Consider the following 17838-nt stretch of genomic DNA (forward strand, 5'->3'; position numbering starts at 1 on the left):
TCCTCATTGAACTGCATTGGTGTCTTTGTTGAAAAACAAGCAGGTGTGTGTGTGTGTGTGTGTCTAGAATCTAGGCCTTTCCAAAACTTGTCTAACTATCCAGGTGCCTGAAATTTTATCATTAGAGATCATTTACTTTATAATTTGTATCTTAAGACTGTTATATCTTACCATGACATGACAAATTAAGTCCTATTCTCAATTTATACCTTGAGGTCCTTGAGTTCATTAAATCCCAGGTGGCAGAAGTGCCCTGAGCTAAAAATCAGAAGAACTGAATTACAGATCATTCCAATTCAACAAAAACCCACTGAGGGTCTCCTCTTTGCCAGGCAGGATGTTTGGGAAGTGCTGGGGAAGGGAAGAGGGCAGGGAATAAGTCATGTTTCTTATTTGTAAGGACTTCACAGCTGGGCTACAGATTGAATGACCTGAGACTACCTTCACTTGAGACTACCTTCACTAACCTGCATGCCCTACAAAGAACCCTGGAACCCAAAGTGGAGAAATTTGGAGAATTTATTACTCCTCTGGTAGCTACAGGAATTTCAAGACACTCTAGTCAGTTCTCTTCCAGGTTTTATGAGCCCTAAATTTCTCCGTTGCTGAAGAGGGATTAAGAATGCCCTCACCCTGAGATAACTCATATAAAGTGCTTAGCTTCACAGTTAATAACAGCTCTTTAGCTGTTGTTATTATTATTATGATTCCTCCCAGTGCTGTGATGAGGATAAAATCATAGGGTCACAGAATGTCAGACAGGGTTGGAAAGAATCTTCCAACCCGAAGTCCATGGCGAATTATCAGAATTTCCAGGAGATCTTGTTTAAAAATACCAATCCCCACTCTCCAACCCAGAATTTCCTTCTTTTGTTGCCAGGTGAGGCCTAAGAACCTGTATTTGGGACAAAAATCTCCAGATAGTATACAACCAACCAGGTTTAGAGACCACCAATGTCTGGCACAACTAAACAGAGGTGGGATAAGGAGATGCACAAACTGTCTTAGAAATGCTGTTATTATACAAAGCTGATTGGTTAATCACATAAAATTGTTATATTTGTCAAATGCATTCTAAGAGAAAGAGCTAGCAGCAAGCAAACTCAGGGAAGGAAAGTGCATGAGATCAGAAGGGGCTGGAAAAGGAGGTAGTTGGGTGACAGAAATACATTTCAACAATTTCCCAATTTAACCTGGGGCCCGGCCCTGCTTAAGGCCCAAAACCAATTTATATCCAGTTGGCAAGAGATTAAACTAACAGGTCTGTTAGCCAATTCGAACTCTAATGAAAAAAATCAAAGCCAGAAACAAATTGAGTGCAAGATAAGGCAAGCTGATATGGCAGACTCCTAGGAAAAAATATTTCAGGGAACGGCATCAAATTTCAAAATCTGACTGAGGCATGGTGACCCAGCAGGACTGCTGAGAGCCAGGGCACCTCCATAGCTGTGAAAATCCTACAGATGACAGGCCAAAATAACCGATTCTTCACATTGCTGACAGAACATAGCAGGGAGGAGTTCAGGTTGGTTTTGTCAGCAATGAAATTTTCCATGGGTCACACAGATTTCCGGTTCTTTTTTCCCTGAGTGTCAGGGTGGGTGAGCAGATGGCTAAAACACTGGAAGAGAGGGAGTAAAGGATCTGGCTGAGAAAAGCAAAGTGAAGTGCAAGTTCTCTACATCAGGACTGAGACCAGAAGCCGGAATAACCCTACCCCTGAATCTCCAGAGAGGACATTCCACACACTCACAGCCTCGTGGAACTGAAGGAGACTAGCTCTGGATTGGGGTGCAGGAGGGCTTGCTTTAGCCACTAACAACCAGCGTATTTGGATAAGCCAAACACATTTTCTTGGCTTCAGCTTACCTATTATCACTGCTCATTGGATCTTATTGTCATGATCCTTGAATACTGATGGCTTCTTCCCTTAAATACTGGGTTACATTCTCTGGCCCATTACATCTTGCTGAAAGATAGGGAGCTCACTGGAGTCACTAAAAAATTCTTTGTTCACAAAGCTTCACCCACTTTTACTCGTATTCACCTGTGCCTCTCAAAATGGACTCAGTGATATAATCGGGGAGCTAGTCTCCTACCCAGCAACAACCTTCCTCTATGTCTGAGTAGCAGAGGGCCTTGCACATACTGGCAGGGTATCTGCTAACACTTCCCCTACGCTTGGCCCAGCCCCCAGCTCCACCCCCCAGTTCCCACCTTCTCATCTGAGCTGGAGAAATGAAGGGTGGCACTAGTGTGTTTCTCTCTCTCTCTCTCTCACTCTGACACACACACACACATACACACACACAGAGCTGGTACCACAGCAACAAGTCCACAGAAATTCCCCCAAAGAGACTGGAGAATAAGTTAATTTTGTTCCTTTGAGTGTTTTGCTTCAGTGGCTTCATGGTGGAGTGACATATGTCTTTAAGAGTCTTATTACTGACTAGGATTCCCAGGCAAATGTCTAACCCCATCACCTTATGAAAAGTGGCAAGACCGGCTCACTCAACTGGAATCCCTGGAAATTGTGAGGCCTCCTCAATTTCCCTGCCCAGAGAAAGCATGCCACCTTCTTGGAGGGCTGGAGTAGAAGCTCAGATGAAACAGGACAATAATGACCATGATCATGACGATGCGGGTGGTCAATTTAATCCAGCATTTCAGAACACTCTCTAGACACCCTTTCATCCTAGAAAACATTCTTATTATTTTCTGGATCAGGCCCTCAGCCATATGTTGGCTGGGACACAGAAAGGGCAATTCCATACTCTGAGCCTTGGGGTCCTTCACTGGCAGGTCACCAATTTGACGCACCTAAGGAGACCAGAGAGATCTGATCTATACCTACTTCCCTATACCTGACACAATGTAAGTACACATATGTTTGTGAAATGGATTTTCAACTTCAAGGTGATGGCCAATTTTCTGACACATCTGTGTAACAAAATTACAGAAGACCTTAAGACACAGCTAAATTTAACCTACATAAAACAAACACAAAGACAACCAAACCAAGAATAAATTTTTAGCAGTCAACTAGGGCCTGATGCCTTCTTCAGGACAGAGAGCATTTTTCCTTTTTTCTAACCTGAATCTTCTGGCTACCATATAAGCCCACTTCCTCTTTCTGATGTGTGTGTGTGGGCGGGGGGGGGGGGGCGCAGGGAGGGGCAGGAGAGGGAGGCAAGTCCCTAGTAGACAGAGAACAGGACAACAAAATCCTTGACATAAAAACAATTCAGAGCCTGGAAAGACATGCAGAATTCTTCAGACTATATTACATGTAATGGGCAAAGTGTCTACAGGCCCAATTTTCTAAAATTACTTCTTTTGCTCTATTTGAAGAGATAAGGTCCCCAGGGCCCTTTTTCAGGCACAGCCTTGCACAATGTGTTCCCAAGGTCTCAAAACCTGAACACACTGTTGTTGGCAATGAACCCACAGGCTTCTCCACCTCTGTGATGAGAGAGGTCCACACAAATCAGTCCCACAAAATAAACATACTTATCCAGGGAGAACAGGGCTCAGTGTAGACCAAGCATGAGCATTGTGTATTTAAAACATTTGTCTTTTTTTTTCAGGGTCGGCTTTAGCTCAAGCAGTTACTTCATCATGGCAGAAACTAAAATATTTGTCATTTTTTTCAGACAAGAATTCAATCAGCTAATTTCATCCCACTGCCAGTCTTCACGCAATAACAACCCAATGGCTATATGGGAATCTAAATTACTGGAGCCTGGTACAAGATGCCTCATTTACAAGGGTGAAGATTGTGTGTGGGCACAAGAGAGAGATTGGGGCGGGGGTGCATGGGGAAATTTTGTCATCCTAGACTTTCTGGAAATGCCAAGAACTGGTTTGTCCTCCTCTTAAGTAAACTGAATTATAAGCTGCAAATATGTCAGTTGCTTGAAAAAGGAGGTGAACGAGGTACATTCCATCCCCAGATCAAATTAAACAATTTATTCCAAAGGGATCCACTTTCACGCACAAGACTCATCCGAGCCTCCTCTCCATGAGCCAGGATTTTGCTCAATGGGAAAAGCCACCTTTTTCAAACACCCAGTCACTCCTCTGAATCATGTCCATTTCCCCCAAAGAGTTTGTTGAGTTACAATTGAGAGTTATTAAACTGATATGTAATTTTGTTTCTCCTGCTTCCTTCCCGCCCCCCCCACACACACACACACATTTTACCTCTTTTCTAAACCAAGAAAGAGAAAAATATTCTCAAATGTTGGAGAAACTTCATAGTATGAGGAAAGTTCCTTTGACTTTGGAAAGTATGCCAAGACTAAGGAGAGTCATAGAGAATCTTCACCAGAGTAAGACAGGCACGTGGCTCCAACTGAGTGGTCAGGCTGGCTTCACTTGCCTTCCCCCTGGGTTCCCCACATCTGAGCTACCCTGGGAGGGCAGGAGACCTCTCCCAGCCATTTTGGAAGCCAGTCCTTCTGAGAGCTCGCTGACTTACAGGAATGCCTCAGAGAGCTGAACAGGGATACACGGCCCCCTTGGCCTTGTCTGATGGGCACCATCATTTTGCTCTTTTGGGTGGCTCTCAAGTCGGTTTTCAAACATCTTTCCAACAGACCCATTTCTAAAGTTGTAGTTCCTACCACTATTTCTAAAGTTGTAAATTTTAACATTAAATACTTAATTATAATTGACAAATAGCACATATAGTTTTATTTTCTGGCATCTGAGATCTCTGCTGAGCTCCAAACAGTCTGAAGAGTAAGAGATTGGCTTTTATCTCTGTATCTCTAGACCCTGTGATTGACATGCAATAGGTACTTAATAAAGATAGTGACTGAGCCCTGGCTGGTGTGGCTCGGTGGATTGAGGATTGGCCTGCAAACCAAAGGGCTGCTGTTTCGATTCCCAGTCAGGGCACATACCTGGGTTGCAGGCCAGGTCCCCAGTAGGGATGGGGGGCACATGGGAGGTAACCACACATTGATGTTTCTCTCCCTCCCTTCCTCCTGTCTAAAATAAATAAATATTTTTTTAAAAAGATAGATACTAATTGAATAAAACAATAAATAAATAAATAAAACATAGACTCAGCACTAGCTGGGCAGACCTTAGGTGGAATGAATGAACGAATGGTGGAAGAGAGAAAGGAAGGAACAGGAAGGGGAAGGAAAGGGAAAAGGGAGGGAAAAGGGAGAGAAAGAGAGAAAAGAAAAAAAAGGAAAAGAAATAAGTAGCAAAAAATACACAGTGCTGGTTCTCCAGAAAGATAAAATTTCCCTGCATGAAACAATTGTGGAACAGTAAAATTAAATGTATGTAGTCCCCAAGTTGGAAGAAAAGTAAATGAGATGAGAAAGCAAAATTGAGCTTTCACAGGCAGAAACAGACTGTGTGTGTGTGTGTGTGTGTGTGTGTGTGAGTGTATGTGATGGGGGTGGTGTGGGCTGGAGGAAAAAGGTAAACACCACACAGTCTACTGCCAAAGAAAAAAGGGGTGCAGGTCTGATTTTGTCAGGTTGGCTATATCTACTCATCAAACTCGGTTAATTGCTATGGTAGTCACGACTCCTTTTTGCCTGAGTAAACGAAACCTAAAAGATTTTTAGAGTTTATGCCCTTGTTTTCTTAACTCCTCCAAATGTGCTGTCAGCCAAAGGCACCAGCCGCACCCTTCTCTTTCAACACCCTCCAGGGGTTTGTTCTACTTATCAAGCAAACAACTGGTGTGCAGCAAAGACTGTCTCCAGCTTTGGGGAAGCTACTCTGTTGACTAGCTAATCTGTCTAGAGAGCTGACAAAATCAATTTTCTCTGTGGGAATCCACAGAAGTGACTGAAACTCCTCATGGCTCCCCACTCCTTGGCGCCTTCAATGGATCAATCCATTCCATCCCCATTTGAAGGACATGACTGATGAGACACTTGTCCCCGTGGCTTATGTTGGCCTCCTCGCTGTCAGTCTAACCCCATCAGTAGGGCCTCAAAATTTCACTGTGTACTGACAGCAGCCCCACTCAAATGACCTACATTGCTTAGATTACATGTTAGATGTAAGGACATTTTCAGTAAAACCTTTAGAGACCCATCAAATATCACATAGGTGCTCACAGGACTCTGAAGTCTTGCTTCTTGCCAAGAAACCCTTATGCACTACACAGGGCTGATGCCTCAATGCCATAGAAACTGCTTTGAAAGAAACGACTTTGAAAATTGAGCAAACCACGAACATGGTTAATAGGAAGGTCAATTCATGTACAATGAAAGAGAAGGCATGTTCCAATTAAATGCCTACATACTCCATCATTGTCCAGATTGATTGTGACATCCTAGCAACACAATGTATTATCTTCGAGTTCTACGCAATGTATATATAAATCTTACATATCCATTCAACATTTACTGCCATTATTTATAGTGGTCTGAGAGTACTGTAGATGTTAAGTGGATGCTATCTGTTTTACATCCAAACCTTCTAGAAGGTAACCACCCAACTCTGAATATTGACCCAAGACACAGGTCTCCAAACCCAATTGTTACATCAGATTCATTAGGAAAGTTTTTTTTTTTAAATATTGATTACAGGCCCCACACTTACATTTCTGATTCAGGATCTCTGAGAAGGAGGTCACAAAATTTTTACTTTTAACCACATTCCCTCCCACCCCTCCACCCTATCCCAGTGAACTTCAGCAGCCAGCTCCACTCTTGGTGCAGGTAGCCAGCACTCACAATCTAGCTAATGCAGCTGGAATCTTAGCAGGGTCTTCCACACAGAACTCTGTCAGCCCCTCAGTCACTCTGAAAGCCCCTCAGACATATGAGAGGGAGAGGAAAAGATCTCAGAGAAGGTAGTTCTTTGGTCAAGACCTCAAATGATATTGATGGTAGAGATCAGCTTACCCTGGTCCTTTCGACAATGGCAACCTGTTCTCCCACCATCCTTTGCTCAAATTGTCCTTCCACCTGTGGACTTCCTGTGGACAGTAGGCCAAAAAAAGAAAAAATGAAACCTTGAATAATCACTCAGGATTGCTTCAGTGAGCTAGCAAAGGAGGTTCCAAAATTACCCCTTCTGATGCTTGCTCCAATTCCACATTTACCCAGCCTCCAACTTTTTACCTCTTCTCCAGCCCCAAAAGAGCTGTTGTTCCAGCTCGTACTGTAAGCAGTGAGGACAATCTTGAGCCTAACATAAGCCTTTTCCCTTATTTCATTCTGCATCATAAAACCCAAGTAAACCCTAGAGGCCAAAATCACCCCTCCCCCTTCCGGATTTTGAAAAAGTATAAAGATGGACTGTAAAATCTTTCTAGTTCTTTTTTTTCTTTTTTTGCTTCTACTTTGGTACCATTCATCTCTCTTTCTCTGTCTTGCTTTTTTTTTGCAGTTTTCCCTTTTCGTGCTGTGCCGACCACCAGCAAACCCTAAAACGCCATCCACAGCAGAAGGACTTCAGTAGTGATACTAAACTGGCTTCATGCTGGGCTTGCAGACCCTCTCCTCTTTGAACCTCTGCCAGAATCTGTCACTCCAGGAGCACAGACTCTTGTCTCTACATTCTTTGTAGCTATCATCTCACCAGCATCCACAAGAAGGTCATTGACTGCCCTTGCCCATGACCTGCAGCTGTATTTATTTGTAGCCCTAAATAGCACTGGCCTCTTCTAAACAATCACCTCCCTGCCCCACCCACCTTCCACCCAACACTCCTCATCCTCTGCCCTGGGTCAGCCAGTGCTAACTCAAGGGCAAATGTGAGACACATTTGCAGTTCTCCCTCCTGCCCCAGGTCTCTCTTGGTGTTAATTGTTTCCAGCTTTCTCCCAAACACTCAGACACTCATATTTGGGATTACTATTCACAGATGTATTTGCTTGTGTGGTTCCAGGCTAGACTTTATTACGTTCCTGTCTCTTCCAAGCTAATCTCAAATCAGAAAAGTTCTGTCCTGGAATCTTTGCTGCTGTCCACCAGCACCTCTTATTCCAGAATCCATTCGTGGCTTTGAGAGGAGGTTGGGCAGGAGTGAAGCTCTGCTCTTCAATGGTTCAGGCAAATACCTGGCCAGTCCACCTCACAGCACACAGCGATACTGGCAACAAACATGGAGGCTGCTACCACCCCTCCCTCTGTTCTCTAGCCAATTCTCCAGGAGGGAACTGGCTACAGTGCCTCCCAAAATAATCTGCAAACATCGCGAATTGAAATTTACAAGGAGTCCTGTCACAATTTTTTCCTAAAATTCCAAATCCATAACATCTACAGAACTCCTTTCATCCAATTATTGAGTAATTCTGTGGATGGAAAAAGAACAGCAGAAAAGAAGACCAACCCATCCTCCCCACCCACCCATTAAGGTTTTGATGTTTTCTTTTTTGTTTGTCTGAGGCACCGGCCAGTTGCCCAGGCCTGCCTGTCTCCCCCCTGAGGTCTGTGCACTTTCGCCATTGTGACCCTGGTTCTGTTTTCCATACCATACATGCTCTGACACATACAGAAGGGATCACATTTACTTTGCATTCCCAACATTCACCTCGCTTTCAAAAATTAAGGACACCTCCAGGTCTCCATACTTCTACCATCCAGGGTCTTGTTGCCAAGGGAATTTATTCATTAGGTGCTGTCTGAAATGTGGCACTCAAGGCATGGCCCAGGGGCCTGGGGTCTGGGACAAGGTGGCTGAGACAGCTCCGACTCCTCAGCTATCCCTTGGGCCACCCATGGGATTCCAAATTCTTTTGTATTGAGCTCAATATGAATCCCTTTCACTAAAAAAAAAAAAAAAAAAAGGAAAGGTATCTGGCCATACAGCAGTTTTAGGAGGAAGAAAGCACAATGTATGGTGTAGTCACTACCCTGGCACAGGTCATGAAAGTTGAAGGATTCCTGCTCTCTGTAATGCCTGTGGGCCAAGGTGACAAATGGGTTGCTCTTTTCCATCTGAGTAGTTGGCATCATGTGGACATAACTGGTATTTGGTTCTCCTGCCTTGACAAATACTGAAACTGTGCAGACCAAATCCCATTACAGCCTCCTCCAGGGGCTGTCCCTGTAGATCAATATTTTGCTGATTCAAAGGTTTTGTGAAAGAAGAGGCCACCTGCTGAGAATTCTTGTTGTTTTCCAGAAGGTTTCCAGGCGAGCAGTGAGGGTCCCCTGAGAAGGCAGGCTCCTGCTGCTGTTTACCCTCACGTGCAGAGCTCTGGTGCCTACAGAAAGAGAGATGGACAGACAGACAGATCAAACCCAAGGCACTCAGACCCTGGGCTCAGTCCTCACAACCCAGTCACCCTGGAGCAGAGTTGAACAGACTATTCCATGCTCCACAATTGAGTTCCAAGTATTCTGGTATAAACTCCATGGCCTTCCTACTTTTCCCACGCCTAACCACTATAGAAATCACAAACTCATCCCAAACTGGAACTCTATAGTCTGGGCCCGTGTGAGGCCTGGTGACTGACAGGGTCTTCTGGCCTTGAGTGACCCCCACCCTTCTAGCTTGGATCCTAAATCTCACCCATCTCTTCCAACTTAACAGGTTGCCACTTTGTTTTCAGGACTCATAGTGACCACACAAACCCAGAAGGTCCAGCTCACAGGCACGTGGCTACCTCAGTTCAGTGACCTGGAACGGGTAACTCTTCAGTAACTCTCCACTTCCTACAGAATAAATCCAGGAGGGCTTGCCCACACTGTGTGCTCCAGTGGCTGCTGCGTTTCTGTCTTTGTCCCTTGATGCTTGACCCCTTATGCCTCCCACGCAGTTTCCAGGTCCTCAGCCATGCCGTCCTCTTTCCTACTTCCAGGACTTTGCACAGGCTATGCCCTATACCCGGGATTCTTTGCCTCTTTCTTTGGTTAGTTTTGGCTTTCTTTGGATTGCAGTTCTTACATTTTCCGGGAGAAAGCCGCCTCTAACTTCTGCAGACCTGTCTGGCTGTTTCTCCCACATCACTGTGTCCTCTCTCACAAAGCACTTGTCACAAGTGTCAATGACAAATGTTCTGTCTTCCTAACTAGACCGTAAGCATCATGAGACCATGATCACCTGAGATTCCCAGAAATTAACAAAGGTACTGAAGACTCAAATATTTTAAGTAGGTCTGTCCCATATCCCCAAAATACAGCAGCAAACGAAACAGACCTGCCCTCAGCAAGCTCACACTTTGAAGACGACAAAAAAGTGAACCCATAAACGCAATTAGAGTTATAAAGAAGGACGTAAAGAATAGAACCAGAGGGCTGTCATAGAGCATATTGGGGACCATAGAGCTGGAATGCCTGCTTTAAACATTAAAGACCCAAGGAAGGCCTCTCTGAGAAGTTGACCTTGAGCAGGAATCTGAAGCATGGAAGAGTCAGTCATGCAAAGATCGAGAAAGTGAAGTTTCCAGGCAGGAAAAAGCCTGGTAGATGAGTATTCTAGGAATGTCGGAAGGCTAGGATGGCTGAACAAAGAGGGAAAACAGCATGTTCTTCATACTATCACACCCACTGCATCAGAGACTTAGACCCCAGCCACTTATCACCTGCAGGATGAGTCACCTGGAAGAAATGGTTTTGTTCCCTCCACTGGAAAAGGTGCCTGTTCACACAGGAGCTCCACACACCATTGCTTTTTCGACAAAACATTCCAAAGCCCCAGGACCCTGCGTTCCAACATCAAATTCCAGGGCAGTGAGGTAAGCCTGTTCTTATTGTTCAATTAAAAAATTGAAAATTAATTAACCACCAACAAAAGAAAAACAATGAGCTTATTGGTAGGGTTTTATTGCCTGGTTGGGGAAAGGTTAGGATAGAAAGAAGACAGGACTTGTCCTTTCAGCCAGCCACTCAGGATGTGTCTCTTGGAGCAGATGAGCTCTGAAGGTGTCCCTGGGATAAGTAGGCTTCCCTCCAAAAATTAAGAGTAAGGGCCTCCCTTAGGGTCATGGCACCCACTTCATTCCAAGACCAAGATTACCCCTGTGCACACTAGACCTGGAATGTGCTCTGTTATCTGTTCCTGGTTTGGTTCCACCCTTTCCCTGACCCAGAACAACCCCCCAGATAGATTGACTGTGAGTAACTATGGATGACAGCAGGAACGCTGGAGCCAGGAACTGTTTACATGTCCTTCTGGACAACCTGTTCTCTCGTTCCACCATCACAATCAGACCTTCCTTCCTCCATGCCCCTCCTCCTCCCACTCTCAGAGATTGATCTACATTCTTAGCTTAGGCAATGCATTCTTGCTGCCCTGACACATATTACCAGAGTGAGCCAGGCAGGCGGTTGAGAGAGCCAAGCTACCCACCCAACGTTCGACTTTGGCTAAGGGCATCAAGCCAGGCAATGATGTCATAGCAGCTAAGGTCCCTTGATAAGCTGCATCAGCCTAACACTTAAAATTGATTGTAGCATTGTTAATGAAGTTGATGAGGGTTACATCACACTGTATCCCTGCAAAGCCCAGACTGAATGGCTTTTAATTAAGATAAGTCCAGTGGTTAACTCTCCCCTCACTGTGGAGGCAGCTGCTAGATCCAAATCTGGAGTGGATTTCAGTGGGAACAATTTGTTGGTTGCAGGATGCACCATAACACAATGAGAACTTCTGGGCATGGAAAAGTCTTTAAGGAAGCCCCTGGATTCAATTCCATCACTGCTCAGTCACCACTGATTCTGAATCATTTTGAACTAATGTCCAATGTCAATGCCTTGCATGAATAGCATTCATTCATTCACTCAGAAAGTATATTTAGTACTGCCTGTATGTCATGCATTGTGCTGGATGTTCAAGATAATGAGATGAATGAGACAAGTTCCCTTCCTTCCAAGAGCTCCATTAGGGGCAAAGCATATATTTATTTCTCTTGAAAAAAATGGCTGAAAGGCCACTATATGAATCTTTAAAAGTCACCCTGTCTATAGGGACAGAGGTGATGATGCTGGTGGCTGACCACTTTTGGATTGCTAAGTCACATTAATCAGGCAAATATTTTTCGTCCTTCACAATGCTTCATGTGCAATAGGCAGTTAGTAGTTGAAAAATTATAAATGAAATAGAGCTGCAGTCTCTATAGTCTTTATGAGACATTACTTTTTTACTATGGTTAATTTTTAATATTAATAACTAAATTTGAGTGTTTGCTACATACTAGAAATAGTGCTGTGTGCATTTATGCATTATCTAATTTAATCTTAATAACTCCAAGAGGTAAATACTGTCATTGTATTTTTTATCCTGACTTTACAGATGCAGAAACTGTGGCTGAGATTGACTTGTGTACTTTAGTGTCTGTGCCGGATTTCCAAGGGCTCCATCTGAGAACTGCTGACCTGGTTCAAGCTCCATCTCTTATGAATCCCATTCATCCAGGCTTCATTGTTTCCAGTCAGTGGATACATTACTTTGCCAAGTAGGGACCACAAACACACAGGCCCCAAATCATGAGGTCAGTTAATCACTCAACAAATATTATTTTGTATTCCCACATGATAAGAATATGGTGATGGAACTAACACAGGTTCTGCTCCCAGGAAGCTTTTCAATCTGGTAGAGTAGATTAGAAAAATGAACAGAAATAAGACAGAAAACCAGGAGCAGGCACTGATCCCACTGGGCTGCCAAATAGCAGCAGAGGGTCTGGGCTGAGACTGGCCCTCCAGCTCCCCTCCCTCAAGCTCCCATAGCTGGACCCATGGGCCCCTGGCCCTTACTATGGCTCATATCTTGGAACTGTGTCCTCCTGTAGCCCAGGAGTTTATGACCAATCTCATTCCACCTGCACATGGGTCATCAGCATCCTGAGCAACACAATTCCAAAAATTCACTTTTTGCAGCTCAGTGGAAAAAAAGAAAGAAAACAAGGTAGCTAGGAGAACTACAGAGGCCTGAAGAACAACTGCTTAGAACTCATAAAGAATCACTGGAAAGAAAAATAAGAAAAAATTAACCTGGATGATCAGCAATAAGGAAGTGAAGGAGAATTATGGTCCAAATGCTACCAGTCTCTCCAGCATGAGAACTGCTGGCTCAAGACACAACTCCTGGCTCGAGACACCACCAGACCCTCGGGTCTCTCAAAGGAACACCAGAAATTATCAAGTTCCTCAACAGTTTTTTTACTAGTTTGGTTGTTTATATTTTTAAGAGAGAGGGAAAGAGAGTGAGAAAGAGGAGAGAAACATCGATGTAAGAGAGAAGCATGGATCGACTGCATCCTACACACCCCCAACCAGGAACCGGGCCTGCAACCCAGGCTTGTGCCCTGACTGGGAATCCAACCAGTGACCCTACACTTCACAAGCCGGAGCTCAACCCACTGAACCAGACCAGGCAGACTGAAATTTCTTAACAGTTGGTGCAGGGGTTCTTTAGCCTTCACTCTGTCCTGAGCTTGGTTGCATTTGGGATTCAGTACTCCAATGATAAGTCTGCCTCCCTAGACAATATGTATTTGGGTTCTGCACTTGCTCTGGTTGTGGGAATCTTTTTTATTACTAAGAAGTGGGAAGGACCAACATCACGGCCAGATTCAATAAACAATTACTCTCCAAACTCTTGTCATCTGAGATACAAAAGAGATTATAATGCCCGCAGAGAAGTTAAGGACTAGGAACACAGTGTTAGTTTAAAAGAGAAGACAAATGCCTCTGGGTATCATGTGGCCGACTTCTTGGAGAAGGAGAGATCATTTACCTATCACTGGAAAGTCTAAGTCCTAGTCCTGCTCCTGTGATTTTACTCATGGCAACCCCATTGAAACAAAGAACACTGGCTTCCCTCCTACGACCTTTTTAAAAATCACAGCCGCTAGCATGTTACCAACACAAGCAATAACACCATCGTTGGTCAGATGGCCTCCCTGGCTTTGGGACTAGGAAATGAAAAGACACCCACTGCATTTGAGACTGAGTACTTTGTTTGTACTGTGGTAGGAGTGGCTGCTTCACCGGCATTCTTTTTTTCATTATCACAGTCTCCATGAAGTATATCCTGGACTCTACCATCTCCCTCAATAGCATCTTTGTGTCCCATGTACCTGAGGGCTTCCTGGTCATTGTCACTCTTGCTTCGTTAATGACAGAAAAATGGATGGCCAAGAACAATAGTCTAGTAAAGAACCTGGAAGCAATGGAGATCCTCAGTCAGTCCACGTGACAAGACTGACACTTGGACTCACAACAGGACCCATCTGTGGCTTGACAATCAGACACACATGGCTGACACACATGAAAAACAGACAAACCAACAACTCTCAGCCTGAAGCTCTAGAATCTGAGCACCCTTATTTAAGATAATGACATTGCATAACTAAGCTGAGTTCAAACAAGTGTTCCCATCACCAAAAAAGTTGTGGTTGGAGATGCTGTAGGAAGTGCCCATGGAAATTCTCAGAGGTCATTTTGGGAGATGTGATAAAAATTAAAAACTGAAACTGCAAAGTGCTTGAAATCCCTTTTGATTCTACCAACAACTTTCAGCTCCCTATACATGAAATAGATGACCCCAGTGACAAATGCTTCCTTGTGATGATGAAAGGGCAATGAGAAGATGTTAGAGAAGTGCACGATCATTATCAATGTCCTAGAGCAAGGGCCTGGACAAGGGAACAGCTAAGACCTTCCACATGGTCTGCATGGAGCTAGGTGGCCTGGGGGAGCTGCAGTCTGGGTTTCTGTCACTCTACTCACCAACAACTGAGTTTCCAGAAACCTACTCATTGGACAGATACTACAACCTTTCTCACCTCCAATTTTTGTTTTGTGAGCTCTTGTCAGGGATCCATCCCCTTCAGTCTATGGTGCTAGAGTGCTGGGATCAACATTGTTATGTTTACAGGTGGTCGTCCCTTCACAGACAAAGCTATGGCTGGGAGTGCAAGTATCATTTCAGCCAACAGTGAGGCAGTAGAAGACGCATAAAAATGTTTCAACATCACTGTGGAGCAAGTTCACAAATAGGCTGCTAAAGCCACTGTTGGTGACCAGTATGGAGCTGAAGGACACATGAGTCAGGAGCATCTGAATGAGCTCTTAACCAACCACCCAGAAGTCATTCTTGCTCAGACATCTCCCCAGCAGAAGCCGATCACTGTGGCAGGGTCTCAGGGGCAGGATACCAATGTTGCTGCGAAAGAGCACGGAATTAATGATTCTCTAGCTCTAAAGAAGGTGCACAGTGTGATTGCCATAGCAGGTTCTGATGCAGCCAAAAATGCAAGACACACAGTCTTAATTAAGGACAATGACATCTTTGCAGCTATAGTCACAGGGTGGGGGAAAGCCGCGTCATCACTGACTACCTAAAAAGACTATTGCTTACATTCTGACCTAGAAAATTTGCCCCCATTTTGCCCCACATTATTGTTGGGCTTACCCAACCCAGTATCTTGTCCATCAACTTGGACACAGATATAATTTCCTCATTGCTTTATTAAATGAGAAGCTGAAAATGACATTATACACCTGAAGCTTCACCAGAAGAAGATAGACAGTTGGGTGAACCAGCTACTTGCTGCGCCCTCCCACCTGCACATCAGCCGCATGCAGGCCCTGAGAGCTTTCGCTGTTTAAGTCACTGTGATGTGCTCAGAGGGGATTTAGACCCAGCACTCTAATTAACTTTTTAGAAAAATGGGGAAAGAGCACTGTGAATGACTAGGAAGACACCTATGGACAAGAAAAGACAGCTAAGGACAAGAAAGGACAACGTAGTAGAAGGAACGCCTAGACTGAAGAAGCTACACGTTCATTCTTATTGGCATTCGGAAGCAGCAAATAGCACATCTGGTTACAGGGAAGACCAGTAGCAATTTCATCTTCCAGCAAGATCTTTTCTGAAATAAAGCCATCTGGGTAGGGGCTGCATCACAGCTTCTCCTAATATTAATTTTATTCTATGGCTTTGAAAGTGTCACAGACCTGAATTTTACCATGTTCCTGGCTCAGGATTGGTTCGTGGATATGCCACATCCATTCTTCTTTGGGTGTATAAAGATGTGTGAAAACTTTTCATCAGACTGTTTACCATGGAAGCTGTTGAGATAAATATAGTGCTAAAACCATCTTTTTCTCAAGTCTCCCAACTTCACATTGGTGATGATCTTCAGGTCTCTTGAGCAAAAATGACATCATCAAAATTTATACATGAGAAAAACAAAAACCCTATAAAAGGCATTCAATTGTGGTTTTATACTTTACAGCTGAGATTTGACTGCTTATAACTTTATGTCTATCTCTATCTCCTTTTTTTTAAATACGTTAATTCCAAGGTGTAGGAAAAAAAAGATATTTGTATTTACATAGGTTTCCATGGTACTAAGTAGTCTTGTGTAACCCAAATATCTGCTGGGTCTTCCTGTTCTTCAGTTCTAAGCAGCATTCTCCAAACCTCTGTTCTATACCCTATTGAAGATCCAGTGCCCTCCCCAAGATTTCTGTGTATTCCTGGGGAACTCGGTCACTTTGCTCAAAAATTCAGCTCAAGGTTTGCAGGAAATAGAGGGGGGACAGGATTACATCATTAGAACATGAAAACCCACCACTTTGACTCTCAGACATCGCCATGACACGCTTTCTCTGTTCATGTCACCCCTCACCCCAACCTCTCGCCATCTCCCTAGTCCATTTTTCATCACCTCCTCCCATCTCATTTCTTCCCCTCCCTCCCAGGCTGTACTTCGCCCCCACCACTAGAACACCAATTTGGCTCCTTCAAATCCTGCTCCAAAGCTGAGCTCCAAGTCCACTTTGCATATTCTAACTCAAGGTGCTCCACTGAACAAAGGAGTCTTTCATTTACCAGGAAACCATTGTGGTTTGAAATAATAATATCTACTTCTTGTAAAACATTTGCAAAGCATTTTCCAGACAGACATTATGCCAATCATATTCCATGCTTTTTACTTAGATTTATTCAAGTGTAGAACACACTTCTATGTTGACAGGCCCAGAGAGACCTCATTTTAAAGTAAAAGATACTTTAAAAAATGAAAATACTAAGCTGGAAAATGTTAAATGACATAAGAAAGGTCCAGGAATATCTGTAAGTGACTTCTGACATTACTTCTCAATTCTAATTTCCTATGATTCTGGATCATGTACCATGATGCCCAGTTAGGGGCAGAGAGAAGGCTTGTAGGAGCAGGTGCATCTGGGTCAGACTTAGAGAACAGTGTCAAGAGAAGAGAAGCATTGTTTAAAGAAAAGTCTAACTTATTCCATTTTGCTTTGAACAAATAAGAAGACTTTTTAAGAAATCAACATTGGCACTTGGAAGCTTCCAGGACATTCTCAATTATCTTTACCCTTTATTACATGAAAAATTAGATTTCATTGCTGGTTTTTCATCCTTCCTGTCTTTGAACAACATCGATTGAGGGCCCTCTATGTTTCAGGCAGTGTGCTAGGCACTGGAAATGCAAAGATGCAGCCCCAGAGAAAGGAGTTCAAGTCCCATGGGAGAAAGAAATAAAGAAGCAAAAGATCAGGCACAGACCTTCAGTCCCCGCCTCCTTGTCAGTCTCTGGCTTAGACCATTTGAGCTTAGGCACAATAAACAGCCCCTTCTCCAGCATACTCACTGATAAATTTATTCCCACAAGCCATTTGGTGATTTTAATAACATATTAAGCCTTTCAGGAGTCAGGATCGTCCCCAAAGTCTCTTCCATCTCCTGGCTGCTGCCCCTCACTTCATTCTTTTTTTCTGTATTTATTCCCTTTCAGGAACAACACAAATTCACCTCCTCTCCAACACATAGCAGTTCCAAAGGCATGTCTGTTACTTGAGCATACCCTTGGGTGTCATTCTCCACCCACAGTGACTCAAAATGTTTCTTTCAAATAAATACAGGGCCATCCCCCAA

General features: G+C 43.9%; 1 pseudogene; it reads left to right on the top strand.

Annotated features, from left to right (window-relative positions):
* The first annotated feature begins 13953 nt into the window (after positions 1-13953).
* Positions 13954-14875, top strand: LOC118975289 (potassium-transporting ATPase alpha chain 2-like; annotated as a pseudogene).
* The last annotated feature ends 2963 nt before the right edge of the window (positions 14876-17838 follow it).

The sequence above is a fragment of the Sturnira hondurensis genome, unplaced genomic scaffold, assembly GCF_014824575.4.
Source record: "Sturnira hondurensis isolate 20B ecotype Veracruz unplaced genomic scaffold, ASM1482457v3 Scaffold0020237, whole genome shotgun sequence".
Lineage (NCBI taxonomy): Eukaryota > Metazoa > Chordata > Mammalia > Chiroptera > Phyllostomidae > Sturnira > Sturnira hondurensis.